We start from the raw sequence: 14429 nt of genomic DNA, 5'->3' as shown, positions 1-14429 counted from the left end.
TTATTTCTTTGCTTCCTCGTTTTCATGGCCTCCTTTCGGAGGATGCTTATTTATTTTTGCATGAGTTTGAAGATGTATGTGCTTTGATTAAGTTGCAACAACTTACCGATGATGCGGTAAAGTTGCGGTTTATTACGTTTTCACTCAAGGATGGAGCCAAGAAGTGGCTCTATGGCTTACCAACGAACTCCATCACCACTTGGGAGGAGTTCGCCGTCGCTTTCCTAAAAAGGTTTTTTCCATTACATAAAACTAATAAGCTTAGGAACGATATTTTACAATTCAAACAAAAGCCATTAGAGTCATTTTCTAAGTTTATGGAGAGGTTCAAAGACCTACTCCAAGAGTGTCCTCACCATGGAATTGATTTGTGACACTTATGCCAAATTGTTTATGAGGGCATAGATTACCAAACAAAACAATTTCTTGAATCCATGTGTCCTAACGGCTTTACATCTTTCACGGATGAGGCCGCGGCATGGAACTTCTTATTTGATTTGGCGGAAAAAATAAGAGAGTGGGAATCTACTCAAGACGGTGAGAGAGCCACTTCAAGTAAGGGATTTCTAATAGAGGGTGCCGTGGCAAAAGAGGCCCATCTTGATAGCCTAATCAAAAGGCTAGAAGCCATAGTTGTCAAAGGACCTTCACAAGTCAATCAAATTGCACATAGTGTTCCTATGTGTAGTTGGTGTCAAGCCACGGACCATGTCATGGAAGAGTGCCAAACTCTTGCTAAATTTGGTAATTCTAATGAGAATGTAAGTGCTTTGGATTCTAATAATCCTTATTCTAGCACTTATAATTCGGGATGGAGAAATCATCCCAACTTTTCATGGAGTCAAGGTGGACCATCTAATTTCCAAGGCCAAGGTCAATTCGGCCAACCTAGGCCCACCTTCCCTCCCACTTTTGTTCAGCCATCCCCTTCCCCTCCTACTTTTCAAAACCCCATGATTAATAATGTTTCAAATCAGCAACCGCCGGGTTTTCAAAAACAAGGAGAGTCGACACGCATAGCTTCCTTAGAAAAAAGCATAGAACTTCTCACTAGCACTTTCATGACAAGCCAACACAACATGGAGAAGCAAATCTCCCAACTTGCCATGGCGTTGCATGAGAGGGAAAAGGGAAAGATGCCAAGTCAACCCATTCCTAATCCAAGGAACGTGAATATGAATGTGAATCAACAGGTACCGCTAAATCAGTTGAATGCCATTCAACCAATTTTGCCGCCGCAAGAGCCCTCCAACGAATGTAATGCCGTATATGCTTTAAGGAGTGGTAGAAATTACCACAAGGAGGAGGTCAGATCTGAACCTTCTAAAAATGCGCAAGATCTTCCAAAGGAGGTAAGTGAAGAACTTTCCTCCACAGGCTCAGAAGAGGAGCCCAAACAGGTAAGTACAGAAGAGGTAACTTCTCCCCCTGCACGAGATTTCATTCCTAAAGCTCATTTTCCAAGGAGACTTGCTAATAATAAGAAGGTGGATGCCATGGATAAAATTTTAAATGTGTTTAAACAAGTGCAAATTAACATTCCTTTATTAGATGCGATTTCTCAGGTCCCTACTTATGCCAAAGTGTTGAAAGATTTGTGCACACAAAAGCGCACAACTAATGTGCCCAAGAAAGCTTTCTTGGCCGCAAATATAAGTTCCATCTTGTCTCAACAAATGGTGGCTAAGTATAAGGATCCAGGATGTCCTACTATTTCTTGCACTATTGGTAACACAAATATTGAACATTCTCTTTTGGATTTGGGTGCAAGTGTAAATCTCTTGCATTTTTCTGTATTTAAGCAACTAGGATTAGGAGATCTCAAACCAACCACCGTCACTCTTCAATTGGCGAATAGATCAATTAAAATACCCAAAGGGATGGTTGAGGATGTGTTAGTTAAAGTAGGTGTTTTTTTATTTCCCGTAGATTTTGTGGTGTTAGATACCGAGCCCGTTGCTAATATCAAGGATCAAATCCCTATCATCCTTGGTAGGCCTTTCCTTGCTACTAGCAATGCTTTAATTAACTGTAGGAATGGCTTAATGAAATTGTCTTTTGGAAACACATCAGCTGATTTTAATGTCTTTAGATTGGGTAAGCAACCAAATTTTCATGAAGAAATCAATATGTTGCATTCCTTTCCTGACGATATTATTTCTAATTTTGAAATTGATTTTGATGCAGGATTCCAAGAATGCTTGGACGAACTAGGAAATGATGGAGATAATTTCTTTTCCAAAGCTTTTGCCATCCAAAACGTGGAGCATGTTGGACCACTCGCAACATCTCTTCCAAAGACATCAATCGAAGAAGCGCCACAGTTGGAGTTGAAGCCTTTGCCTTCTCATTTACGTTATGCATTTTTGGGTGATAATTGTACTTTGCCTGTATAATTACTGCGGACCTAACATCCCCTCAAGAGGAGGAACTCATTAAATTGCTAAAAGATAACAAGGAAGCCATAGGTTGGACAATGGCCGACATCAAAGGAATTAGCCCTTCGATTGTGCAACATCACATCCATCTCGTTGAGGGTGCCAAACCTTCGAGGAAACATCAAAGAATGGCTAATCATGTGATGAAGGAAGCCATCCAAAAAGAGATTTTAAAATGGTTAGATAATGGGATCATTTATCCCATCTCGGATAGCCAATGGGTGAGTCCCGTCCAAGTAGTGCCTAAGAAGTCGGGAGTTACCGTTATACAGTCCGCCACCAATGAACTTATTCCTACTCGTATTCAAACAGGGTGGCGGGTTTGTATTGACTACCGAAAGCTTAATGCCGCAACTTGAAAGGATCACCTTCCTTTGCCTTTTATTGATCAAATGTTAGAAAGGTTAGCAGGTCATGAGTATTATTGCTTTCTTGATGGATATTCCGGTTACAACCAAATTCCCATAGCTCTTGAAGATCAAGAGAAAACGACATTCACATGCCCCTTTGGAACGTTTGCTTATAGACGCATGCCTTTTGGGTTATGCAATGCACCGACAACTTTCCAAAGATGCATGATGAATATCTTTTCTGACATGGTGGAGACCTTTTTAGAGGTTTTTATAGATGATTTTTCTATTCATGGCTCCACCTATGCCGAATGTTTACATCACTTAAAATTGGTCTTAGAAAGGAGTAGAGAAAAGAACCTTGTCCTCAATTGGGAAAAGTGTCATTTTATTGTAAAAGAAGGCATCGTTCTAGGACATGTGATTTCTAAAGAGGGAATTAAGGTTGATAGAGCCAAGGTGGATCTCATTGTCCATCTTCCACCACCCAAAAGTGTGAAGGATATTCGATCATTTTTGGGCCATGCAGGCTTTTACCGGCGTTTTATTAAAGATTTTTCTAAAAATGCTAGGCCTCTAACCAACTTGTTAGCAAAAGATCAAAAATTTGAGTTTTCCAAAGAATGCTTCGATTCTTTTGAGTGTTTAAAAAATGAGTTAACTTCGGCTCCCATCATTCAAGCACCCAATTGGACCAAATCGTTTGAAATTATGTGTGATGCTTCCGACTTTGCAATAGGAGCCGTGTTGGGTCAAAGATTCAATAAAGTACCCCATGTAATCTATTATGCAAGTAGGACTCTCAATGATGCACAACTCAACTACACCACTACGGAAAAAGAATTCTTAGCGGTTGTGTTTGCATTAGAAAAGTTTCGGTCCTACTTGATTGGATCGCATGTGATAATTTATACCGACCATTCGGCAATCAAGTATCTTGTTGGAAAGAAGGATGCTAAAGCTCGCCTCATTAGGTGGGTTTTACTTCTTCAAGAGTTTGATTTGGAGATTAGAGATAAAAAGGGTACGGAAAACTTGGTTGCCGATCACTTGTCTAGACTTCTTAATGCAAAGAATAACGAAGGTCCAATTAATGAAAACTTCCCTGATGAGCAATTGTTTGCTATTTCTAGTGAGCCATGGTATGCAGATATTGTGAATTACTTGGTTACAGGTGCTACACCGGATCATTGGTCCAACCAAGACAAATACCGGTTTCACTCACAGGTAAAGTATTTCTTTTGGGATGATCCCTATTTGTTCAAAAATTGTTCGGATCAGATTGTCCGACGATGTGTGCCCGATCATGAGCACCAATCGATTCTATCTTTTTGCATGATCAAGCCTGTGGTGGCCACTTTAGTGCAAAGAAAACCGCGCACAAAGTTTTACAATGTGGTTTCTATTGGCCAAGTCTTTTTAGAGATGCTTTTGATTTTTGCAAGGCATGTAGATCTTGTCAGTCATTAGGTAGAGTTACAAAGCGAAATATGATGCCCCTCAACCCGATCTTAGTGGTAGAAATCTTCGATGTGTGGGGTATTGATTTTATGGGACCATTTCCCAACTCTTTTGGAAACTTGTATATTTTGTTAGGTGTAGATTATGTGTCAAAATGGATTGAAGCCATTGCTTGCAAATCCAATGACCACAAGGTGGTGGTCAAGTTTCTTAAAGAAAATATTTTTTCACGCTTTGGTACACCTCGTGCCATCATTAGTGATAGGGGTAAGCACTTTTGTAATAGACCGTTTGAAGCTCTTATGAAGAAATATGGTATTACTCATAAGTTGGCCACCCCTTATCATCCTCAAACGAGTGGCCAAGTGGAGGTTTCAAATAGGCAAATTAAGCAAATTTTGGAGAAGACAGTGAATCCAAACCGCAAAGATTGGTCCATTAGATTAGTGGATGCCTTGTGGGCTCATAGGACGGCATTCAAGACTGATCTTGGTCAGTCTCCTTACTGCCTTGTGTATGGCAAAGCTTGTCACCTCCCGGTTGAATTGGAACATAAAGCTTTTTGGGCTATTAAGAAACTAAACTTTGATTTGTCTTCTGCAGGTGTTCAAAGGCGATTACAACTTTCTGAATTGGAGGAGTTGAGCAATGAAGCGTACGAGAATGCAAAGATCTATAAAGAGAAGACAAAAGCTTTTCATGACAAACATATTTTGAGAAAATCATTTCAAGACGGCGAAAAAGTGCTTCTCTACAATTCAAGATTGCATATCTTTCCAGGTAAGTTAAGATCCCGTTGGGATGGACCATATGTGGTTAACAAAGTTTTCTCCCATGGTGCGGTCGAGGTTCTAAATCCAACCAATGGTGAGATTTTCAAAGTTAATGGTCAACGTTTAAAGCCGTTTATTGAGTTGTCAAAGCCGAATATGGAAGAAGTCATGGATCTCCATGAACCTTCCTATTCCAATTCTACTTAAGAAAATACGGTACGTACCCTCATTTCTATTTTTAGTCCTCATATTTTTGTTTCTATTTCTAATGCATTGAGGACGATGCATAAATCAAGTATGGGGGGGGTAGCTTTTTGAAACTTTCTTTTCTAATCTTTTCTATAATTAAAGTTAGAAATTTTCTTTTCCTTTTATTTTTGGTATTTTTCTCAAATTAGAAAGAACTTGGTATTCTTAAAAGGAAAGTTGTTTTCCTATTTTAAGAAAGAAAGTTAGTGGATATTTTAATTTTGGAATTTGAAAATTAGAAAGAATACTTTCCTTTCTTAGTTTTGTTTTCTTTTGGAATCTTTCTTTTAAAAGGATTTGAATAAGAAATAGAAATAGAAACTTGCTTTTTATATGGTATGGTTAAAAAGGAAAGAAAGGTTGAAACAAAAGAAAGAAACAAATTATTTTTAGAAAGTTTGCTTCTTGATTATAGTTTTGATTTGTAGCCTTTTTGACTTGAGCTATTAAGTCTGAAGGGTTTTTATGCCTAGTTCCTTAAAGCCAACTGGCTTGAGAGCAACTGACTGAAAACTCCATACATGGGTCAATTAGAAAGCTTAATAAATCAAAGCATTGCACGTAATCAAAGGTAAAACTTGAATTCATATGCATCAATGTCTATGATATATGCAAATCAAAGATTAGTCGGACACTGCTTAGTAGCCTGGGTGTCTGGTGCATGCCCTGCATGTCATTCACGCCAAAAGCAGTAGAGGATTACAAAAAGTGAGTTCTATTCTTAGAAATTATGAGAAAATTGGAAAGTATGGTGGACCATATAAATTTGTAAGTTTTCTACTAAGTTTACAATCAAATTCCTTTTATGGTACGATTACATTAGAGGCAATTTTATGGGAGCAAAGTAGGATAAATTCAAAAGAGGATTCTTGATTAAAATATCTTTTTAATTTTCCAACTTGGAATATGATGCAAAGTTTAAGTATGGGGGTATTTCTGTTATTCTATTTTGAGTAATTTATCAAAGAAAAAAAGAATCAGAAATCTTTGGCTTTATTCTATATTTTGGATTTGTAAAAGAAAGTTTTATTTTTAGAAAGTTAATTTTTTGGAATTTTGTGTGTATATTCACTGCAAACACTCACGAGACACAACTCGTCCACTAGGGTAACCTAGGGGTTTAAAGGCTTGTTGCACATGCTAAGTGTAATCGTGATTCCTACGAAAATGAGTTAGGATTTTATTTTATTTCTATTTTTCTTTATTTTCTTCTTATTTGCTTGAGGACAAGCAAAGCTCAAGTATGGGGGAATTTGATGAACACATTTATGTGGGAATGATAGTGGTAGGATGTATGTATATTTTATATTTGAAGCGGTGCTACTAAGGTATTTTTGTTGTTTTTGTTGTTTCAGGATTTTTATTGGAATTATGAAGGAAATTGAGCTTAACATATGAACATAGTGAAGAAATGACCAATTGCCATGAGAATCCAAAGTTCCAAGATGCCTTAGTTGGCCAAATTGGCATGATGCTTTAGTAGGATCAAATTGATAATGCCACACCCCCTTACTTTGCTTTGAAAGATGAAATTTCAAGGATGGATGATGAAAAATAAGAGAAGAGAAAGGATCTTAATTCCAATGGTTGAGATTGAAATGATCAAGAGAGGAGAAGGGAATTATTTATTTTTTATGTGCATTACAAAGGAAGGGTAGATTTGCCATTTGCGAAAGTATATGGCATGGTTGTAATTCATTCGAAAGATAGGGACAATTTGGTCCTTTCATGCACATATTCCTCAACTTGGAAACTTCCCATTATTTTTCTACCATTTAGAAAGTTGATTGACAAAATAATTAGAAGGTTTTAGACAAACCTTTGGAAAGAAAAAAGAAGAAGGAAAGCAACCCATGTGTTTTTTAGAAGAGATATAGAAAGCCCATTCAAGCCTTAATCTTGTCATTTCATTTGTTTCCTAAGATTAGCTTTTTAATCTCCACCTTACATCTTTTTCAATCCCTTAATTTAGCAAACTTTCTCACCCAAAATCTATATATCAATCTCTCTTGAACTCTCTCCCATCTTCTTGAATTTTTATTCTCGTCTCGTCTCGTCGCGTCTTCAGCAGTTTTTTTTATTTTTTTTCTAAAAGTTCAACGGACCATAACTTCTTCGTTTTAGCTCCGATTCGCGCGTGGTCGGATCCGTTGGACTCGTATTGATGAGAGGAATCCGATCAAGGCTTGAAGGAGGACAATGATTCAACCATTGAAGGAGAAAAAGAATAAGTTTTTCTTATTTTGCTCTTTATTTTAAATTACAATTTGATGTATTTTTGCTTTCAATTTCAAATAAAGAAGAGTTCTTTTTTTTTCTTTTTCCTTTTCAAGTTCTTAATGGCAGTTCTCTTCTTTCTACTTTTTATTTTTGTTTCTTTGACTTTCTTCATGAGTAACTAAATTCTATATACTTAAGGTTTAGATGAAACCATGGGGAAGGAGAAAGGTTTTTAATTAAATTTAATGGTATGAAATTAATGGTTTATAATTGTTGCATACCAATCATTCATGCCATTGGCTTTCCCCTTTCGTATGAGTGATTTCTATGAACATTATAAATATTTATATAGCCTTTAAAATTGGAGTGTGTCTTTGATAAATTACTCATGTGAAATGACATCCATTGATCTTATTTCCCATAGACTAATTATCAAATATACAATTCAATACACAAAAATTATTTTAATTAATCAATCTAATCCAAGCCCATGGTGGATTCTAACCGTAAGTAATCTTTTATATTGAATTAAGGATTTTACACTGTTCCAAATTACTTTTGTAATTTTCCAATTTACTTAGGCCCTTAGAATTTTGGTTTTCTAATTAAATTAGATAAGTAGTTAACAGAGATCATTAGAACCTTGGTACACTTTGCCTAAATTAGGATTTTAAATCAAAAAGATCTTAGTTGAATTTGATTCTTAGATTGAATAGAATATACGCTTATATATAGTGTTGGCTCCGAGGTCTAAGTCCACGAAAATCCTGAGTCCATTCCAGGCAACATTATATCATAGCTAGTATTCTAATGGGTAAAAGAATAGGATTGACAACTAGATTTCTCTTCCCTGAGTTCGACCCGTATTTACACGATCCGTGGACATGCGGTTATTTAATTTTTCAATCAAGTTTTTGGCGCCGTTGCTGGGGAAGAGAGTTGCATTAGAATCTTAATTATTCAAAGTGTTAGATTAGTAGTTATTTTTAGTTTAGTTATAATTTTGGTTTCTTGCCTATCCATCTCTCTTACTTGGTTTTCTTGCCTGACTCGTTCGCTAGGCAAACGCACTCCGATTTCGATGAAATTTTACAAAGACCTAGCTGAGACCCTAACCTAACTTAGGGTGGAGTTTGGGGTGCTAACTCATTGATTTGGTTGGGTTTTTGTTCAAACATGGGGTGTCTACACAACCAAGTAACACGAGAGAAATCATCTACCAATATGATAAAGTATCTATAGCCAAACTGAGACATAGTCCGCGAGGGACCCCATACATTTGAATGTACTAAATCAAAAGGACGCGATACTCGACTAAGGACCCTAGAGGGGAAAGACACACGATGGTGTTTTCCAAGTTAACAAGACTCGCAATCAAAAGGCTGAATAGTGGAAGAAACAGTAGATGTCTGGCGCAACTTCTGGAGAGGGGGGTGACCGAGACGACAATGCCACATGTACGAATCAACAGAGCTGTGTAAAGCAACACAAGGCAAGTCACTATCGGGATGGTAGAGGCCATCCACCTCACGGCCCAAGCCAATCGTCCTCCCAGTCGTGAGATCCTGAAAAACACAGTGAGAAGGAAAGAATGAGACATAGCAGTGTAGATTCTTAGTAATTTGACTAACAGAAATTAAATTGAAAGGCGATTTGGGGACACAAAGAATAGAGGATAATGTAAAGCCAGAATGTGGAGATAAAGTACCGATACCAGTGATGGGTGTAGAGGTCCCATCAGCTAAAGTAACAGAATGAGTGGCAGGAGAAAATGGAGAAAAAGAACTACGGGAAGAGGCATTACCAGTCAGATGGTTCGAGGCCCCTGAATCAATAATCCAGGAACTTGAGCTAGTAAGGAGAGTGGCCGGTGAACTACCTGGCTGAGCATAACCGGCAGTAGGTGGCGGCTGCTGAGACGGAGACGCTGCACCTCATCGTAATCGGCCATGGAAATAGTCATAGTGTCACTCTGTGGGGCGGTGGTTGGCGAAGCATCAATAGCAGTGTTTAAAAACGCGGTTTCAACGCGGAATGTGGCCGAAGAAAATCCTTGTCGACTCGACGCGGACGCGGTCAAGAACGCGGTTGACGCGGCCAAGTCAGATGAGCCGTAATTTTTTATAAAAATAAATAAATAATTCAAAAAATAGAAATAATGTAAAAATAAGTATTAAAGTATCATTAGTAACTAAATCATTAGTGAAATGGATCATTTTTCTACAAAATATTAATACATTATATTTGACAAAAATGCAAAGAGTTGATATGGTGACAAAAAGGAAAAGAGCCTAAGATAGCCCATGATCAATACATGCATTGTATTACATTAAATTCCAAAATTTACAAGGGCTTCCGCTCAAACAATTTCTTCTTGATGAATAAAAGAGTAGGCACATCAGTAGTGTGGATCATAGCCACTCTCGTAGTGGCTATATGGAAATTGATGGATTCTATGGTCGGTGTAATTAGGGTTATCAATCGAGTTACTCTCAGAATATTCAGGAAATATGCCAAATGTGTTTATATTATGCTGCCATGTATAGCCAATATTCGGATCCATCTCTAGAGCACCATGCAAATCATAAGCGTCAACGTCCCCAGTATAGTGTTGATACGGATCACGGTCACCAGAATCATGTTGATCATTAGATCCAACAAAATATTCATGACCCGCATCGTCTCCATACGCATCAGTGTTGGGCTCATCAACACCTTCATTATAAACTGCAAAGTCACCTCCGCCATCTCCATCACCATCATCATTATCACTAGGCTCATCATTTATGCGATGCTGATGTCTATCAGAACTGTCACTTGACCCACCTTCATTTGTCGGCGACTCCTCACATTCCATCTCTTTTCGTCTACTTACCTGAACATCTAAAAGTGGTGGTTCCTTCTCAACTAACCATTCCTCGGCATTTTCTTCAGCAAAAATTATATCCAAATCGATTGGACCTTTGGGACCACTTCTGACATTTTGTTCCCGCAATCTCAAATTGTGATGGACATACACTAGTTTTTCCATCTTCTTCACTGCAAGCATGTTTCTCTTCTTTGTATGAATGTGAGCAAATGTACTCCAATTGCGCTCACATCCTGAAGATGAGCAAGTTTGGCTTAACACAATCACAGCAATCCTTTGCAATTCAGGATGCTTAGTACCATGTAAACTCCACCACTCCGCTGTATTTAATAAAGACGAAAAAATAATTATTCATATAAATTTGATATAATCATGTCAAATAGTAATCATATGTTATTTACAATTACATCGTAATAAATTACCTGGGTCCATTGCTGATTTGGATCTCAATGCATCTTCACTCCCAAAATTACCAATAACATCGCGAAACTCCGCAATCTTATAAATAAAAAGAGAATGCATTTGTCATACTATATAAGATACTTTTGAATCTAATGAAAGGAATTTATAATGAATAAATTATGTTTGATTGGTAAATATTTATACTTGAATTGATGCGTTCATTCGCTTTGAGGAACTTGGCTCCAAGCGGTTGATGCACTTTAATAACCCTTCCATAATTTCCGGGTGATTGGACATTCTACCACCATACTGAAATATTGGATTTAAATAGTAGCCTGCAAAAGTTAAGTTAATCAGAATTTTTAGATGTTTTTACCAACAAAATTCTCAACATTACATTAGAAAAAACTAGCTTTTATACCTGCTGCATGAAGAGGGTGATGGAGTTGCGCTGCCCATCGCTTGTCAATGATATCCCACAACTTTTTGCATGAGTTTTTCGTTAGTTTCTGTATCTCCTCCTTTGAATGATCGATAGCTTCATATATAAACCCCATAGCAGGTCTTTCTTCTGAATCCACCATTCTTAGCACGGTAACAAGTGGCTGTGCGACTTTGATGATTCGTTGAATATTTTCCCAAAACTTTCGATCTGTTATAATTTGTTCAACCTCTCTTCCATCTGCCAATTTTGCATAGCGGGATCCATTCCATTCTCTCGAAGCCAACAAGCTTTTCAACCTTGCTTGACACTCATTTATGCTAGAAGTGATAGGTATGCGGTAGCAAATCGTGTGACAGCCGGCCTAATAATATCTTTCTGACCAGTACGATGTTTCATCCAATTTAGGATTTGTGAATGATTATAAATAAATTTTGTTATCTTTCTTCCTTTCTCAATCCACTCTTTTAATTCTGGCAAGTCTCCTATCTCCTCCAGCATTAAGTCAATGCAATGTGCCGCACAAGGGGCCCAAAAAAGATTTTTTCTTTTCGCCATCAATAGTTTTCCAGCTGCTTTATAGTTCGCTGCATTATCAGTTACAAACTGAACAGCATATTTTTCTCCAACTTCTTCAACCACTTTGTCAAAGAGTTTGAATAAATATTTTGCATTCTTCTGCTCACTTGAAGCATCAATGCATTTAAGGAACACTGTCCCTCGAGGACAATATGCCAAAAAGTTGATTAGTGTCCTTCCATTGATGTCCTTCCAGCCATCGGCCATAATTGTACATCCTGATTTGTCCCATATTCTTTTAAAGTCATTAACATATTGTTTGACATCTTCAACCTCTGCATCTATTATGGGACCTCCAAGTTTGTATGAAGTTGGTGGATTAATTCCAGGTCCTACTTGTTGCGTTGTTTCTATGGCCGCCCTATAGTATGGATTGGAAGTCGCATGAAATGGCAGTCCGGCAAAATACCATAGTCTTCCCACCACCCTGCCCAATTTCTTCTTCAAGTCTTTCCCCCATGCTGCTCTTAAAGTAGGTTGTCGTGATGGGGGTACAGACGTAAGTGGGTCTTAAGTTCTAGTCCTTGTAGGAACCTCGTGATAAGAGGCTGAACGAAAACCTCTGCCTGTACCTGTGGGTCCTATCGTTGATGGGCCAACATCAGAACTTCGTGCTGTCACAAATGGACCAGCATCAGACCTACGTATAGGTGCAAATGACGGGTCTGCATCTGACCTATGTGAAGGTCCTGATGATGGGCCAGCTCCATCTCGTGCGATGCGTTATGCTTCCATTTCCAAAAAGAATGTACGTTGACTAGCTTTCCTCGCCGCACGCATATCTCTATCTAGCATGTCTTCTTCTTGTGTGCCTCGTTCTTCAGCAATCTGTTCGTTCACGTTCTTCAATGCTTATTTCTCCTCTTTATAATTTTCGAGGACAACTCTCATTTCCTTCATCACTTGTTCAGGCACGCTTGGACACCCGGCAACGTTGCCATGTAACTTAGCAAGATGATGTTTAAAGCGATTAATCCCACCGGTAGTGATTTTGTTACAATAAATACAACGCACCATTTTTCTCGATGGTGGATTAGACATCGTCCCATGCTCCCATGCAGGATCAAGCGGCATTGTGTGTCATTATATCTAGAAAAGTGTAAAAAGAGGAGAGGACTGTCATTACTAAAATACGGGATTAGATTATATGAGTTTCTATATGGTGTAAGCCCCTATAGTCCATTATTTTTCAAGAAGTACTATATGGCTTAAAATATAACATGACCTAAACTGTCCATTGGATGACCCACAATGTAAATACATTGTGGCCCAAAAATTATTTACGTAGGATGATCCCAACCCTCCGATCTATAGAACTTTCCATAATATGCAGTTATCAATAGATTTAGGATAATCTTGTGGCAATCATTTTTTTGGGCACAACCTATTGATGTTTTGACCCAACAAATAGATGGTTTGGATCATCCTATGCGTGAGCCATACAAAAAATATACCAGATGTATTATTTTTCAAGAAGTACTGTAAGGCTCACATCATAGGATGTAAGCCATCCATTTGATGAGCAACGTCTGGTCCATTATTTTTCAATTAGTATTGTACTGCTTATAGTATAACAATCCAAAGCGTGCGTTGGATGAGTCACCATCTTAAATTCTAAATACACTGTGCTTAAAAAATCATTTTCATAGGATGACCCAACCCTCCGATCCATAGAACTTGCCATAATATATTAATATGCAGTTGTCAATGTATCAGAGGATTAGGATCATCTTATGGTAATGAATTTTTCCGCACAACCTATTTATGTTGTGGCCCACCAAATGGACGGTTTGGATAATCTTATGGCATAAGCCATACAAAAAAGAGATCATCCAAAAGTTATACACCCTATAAAGTGATAAATATTGAAATGAATTTTTGAGCATAACCTACTTACGTTGTCACCTATCAAATGGATGGCTCGGATGATCAAACCAATTAAAATAGATATGACAAGGGATTATCCAACGGTTTGGATGATCCAACATTAAAAGTTTAATTGCAGCTAACTTTTTCATAGAAAAATGGGTAGCCGCCCAGTACACCTATGCCTGTGTTTAATAAATGGCATTAGTGTTTCTTGGAAGGCTGAATCCCACGTGGCATTACCTCAATGGATGGCTGTCTGTAGCTCAATTTGTCTTTTCATATTTACTTTGACTGTGTTTTCAAAGTGTATTCCTTTTAGCAAAAGATAAACAAAAGATGTGAATTCTTAGTCCATTTTGAAACGTTCGATCAATATTTTACTCCATCAGGCCCATTAGTCAACATCTGATTTTTTAGCATTTGCTGGATACACCAAATCCTAAAAAAAAGAGAAAGAATAAAGGAAATAAAGTGTCACAATCGGAGGTAGAAAAGCATTCAATGGGTCTGACTGTCAAAGCAATTTTGAATTTATTTCCTTTTTTTTAGGGAAATGTTATCAGCAGTAGCACTACTGTATTTTGATGCGGGCAGTCCTCACTTTATTAAAAGTATGGTATGGCCCGCACCACAGGATGATCCAAACCGTCCATTAGATGGGCCACAGCCTAAAAAGGTTGGGCCCCAAAAATCATTTCCATAGCATGCTAGCTTCCTTTGCCAAGGGCTTTTGCAGTACATTTCGCAAAGAAAGTGTGCCGCCTCGGTAAAGAATGG

At 37.9% G+C, this 14429-nt stretch overlaps 1 non-coding gene across 1 annotated transcript; it reads right to left on the bottom strand.

Annotated features, from left to right (window-relative positions):
* Positions 1-257: 257 nt before the first annotated feature.
* On the bottom strand, positions 258-364 carry LOC143880520 (small nucleolar RNA R71). The gene has a single exon (XR_013251744.1). It is a non-coding gene; the product is annotated as a small nucleolar RNA R71 (small nucleolar RNA).
* Between the last annotated feature and the right edge of the window lie 14065 nt (positions 365-14429).

Source organism: Tasmannia lanceolata, unplaced genomic scaffold (assembly GCF_043159265.1).
Source record: "Tasmannia lanceolata isolate RefF3 unplaced genomic scaffold, GAP_Taslan_0.1 ptg000006l, whole genome shotgun sequence".
NCBI lineage: Eukaryota > Viridiplantae > Streptophyta > Magnoliopsida > Canellales > Winteraceae > Tasmannia > Tasmannia lanceolata.
This window is presented reverse-complemented; position numbering and strand designations above follow the sequence as displayed.